Here is a 1,841-nt window from a genome sequence, read left to right on the forward strand (position 1 = left end):
CAGTGGAACACAGGCCCCCTCGGGAGCGGGCAGTGGTCCAGGGGTTTGCTTTACTCAGCAGCTATGTATAGTGCTGGCAGAGGGCGTTCCTTGGGAACTCTCAATTTGAGTCAAGGAGTGCATCTGTCCTGTAATTTTCCAAGGGGAGAGATGAAAATATGAATTTGGAGAGTAACTAGAGCTGAGATTCTGGAGCTGCGCCTGTGCCTCTGTTCTCCCTCCTCCAGGTGGCTTCCTGTTTGAAGGGCTCTCTGATGATGAGGATGACTTTCACCCAGTAAGTGGCCTGGCTGCCTGCCATTTGGGGGAGATGGCGCTGGGGATGCACCCCTCCCTGGGACCTGGCACGCCCCGGCTGGGGGGTGATCGGGAGACCCTTTGGTGACCCAGCTATGTCATACTATTGCTGTCTGAACCTGGCAGCTTGGGGAGGTTCCCCAAGAACTGTTCCTGGAACGGGGGTGGGCTTCATCGGAGAACGTCACAGGGCTGCTTCCCTGATTCTTGGTGCCTCTCTTGTTCAGAGCGCCAGGTCCACGCCCTCGAGCAGCACACCCAGCTCCCGCCCAGCTTCCCTGGGGTACAGTGGAGCTGCCGGGCCCCGACCTATCACCCAGAGCGAGCTGGCCACCGCCCTGGCCCTGGCCAGCACTCCGGAGAGCAGCTCTCACACGCCAACTCCTGGCACCCAGGTATGGAGAGAGGGCGGGAAGATCAAGGCCAGGCCCCTAAGGGAGAAGGTCCCAGTGGCGACCTTCCCGTCACCAGCCTTTAGGGCTTAGAAGTCTGGGGTTCATCACGGGAAGTCTGATTAACTCCTGCCAGCACTTTGGAAGAACCTTCCGTCACATAAGACACCCTCACTTGTCCCTGAAAGTGGCCAGACATCACAGGCTTAAGCATTCCTGGTGACGGTCACTCCAGCTTGCAAGGCCATCTGTCCCAGTGCTGGGTCCTAGGCTAGGTCGGGGGCTCCATTCCATCTCCCTGGAGCAAAAGAGAACAGAACCTTTCCCGCCCACATAGAGAGCTTTTGGGTACCTCTGTGTGGTTGTCTCATGCAGGCCCCTGCTGGGAGGCAGTCGTGGGGCACCCAGGGGCACCCTGGGTGATGTGACAGCAGTGGGTATGTGCTGGGAGACTGAGGTGTCTCTGAGCGTGGCGCTGACCCTGGTTTGTCTCTAGGGCCATTCGTCAGGGACCTCCCCGGTGTCATCCGGCGTCCAGTCAGGGACGCCCATCACCAATGATCTCTTCAGCCAAGCTCTACAGCATGCGCTGCAGGCCTCCGGGCAGCCCAGCCTTCAGGTCAGTCTTCCCCACTCCTGATGTTCACATGGCTTCTTAGTTACTTTGGACACTGAGCTTTCTTCTGCTCTCTGGAGGCCCTTCCCACTTGGCCTGCTTTGCTCCAGGAACAGCTGGGGCGTGGCAGTGTGACAGGAGAGGATGCTCCCAGCACGGGCAGTTGTCCCTGTGGCTTCCACTCCTGCACCCAGTGACCACGGCCTGGCGCCGCTGACCACCTGGCTTGAATCCTTGTGGCAGTTTTAATTGAAGAGACAACTCATCCATTCTGTGAGCGGTGACTGAGCCTTGAGCACGTATATACCGGGCCTGGGTCCAGCTCCTGGGGTAGAGACGAGCCAGTGCTCATCCCTGCCATGGAGGGGTGCCAGGCAGTTACTGCAGTGAGGGAGCAACAGGGTGAGAAGCCCAGCCCAGGCTTGAGGTGAGGGCCTAGGTCAGGGAAACCTTTTCTGAGGAAGGGGTGTTTGGACTGACTGTCAAAGAATTAGTTAGAGGTTAGCCAGGCAGGGAAGGGGTGTTTGGTTGAGGGG

General features: G+C 58.7%; 1 long non-coding RNA gene across 1 annotated transcript; it reads left to right on the plus strand.

Moving 5' to 3' along the window:
- Positions 1-90: 90 nt before the first annotated feature.
- Positions 91-1,314, plus strand: LOC112392048 (uncharacterized). Its single transcript, XR_003001619.1, has 3 exons — positions 91-277; positions 525-692; positions 1,186-1,314. It is a non-coding gene; the product is annotated as an uncharacterized LOC112392048 (long non-coding RNA).
- Positions 1,315-1,841: the final 527 nt, after the last annotated feature.

The sequence above is a fragment of the Neophocaena asiaeorientalis genome, unplaced genomic scaffold, assembly GCF_003031525.2.
Source record: "Neophocaena asiaeorientalis asiaeorientalis breed wild unplaced genomic scaffold, Neophocaena_asiaeorientalis_V1.1 C48608503, whole genome shotgun sequence".
Lineage (NCBI taxonomy): Eukaryota > Metazoa > Chordata > Mammalia > Artiodactyla > Phocoenidae > Neophocaena > Neophocaena asiaeorientalis.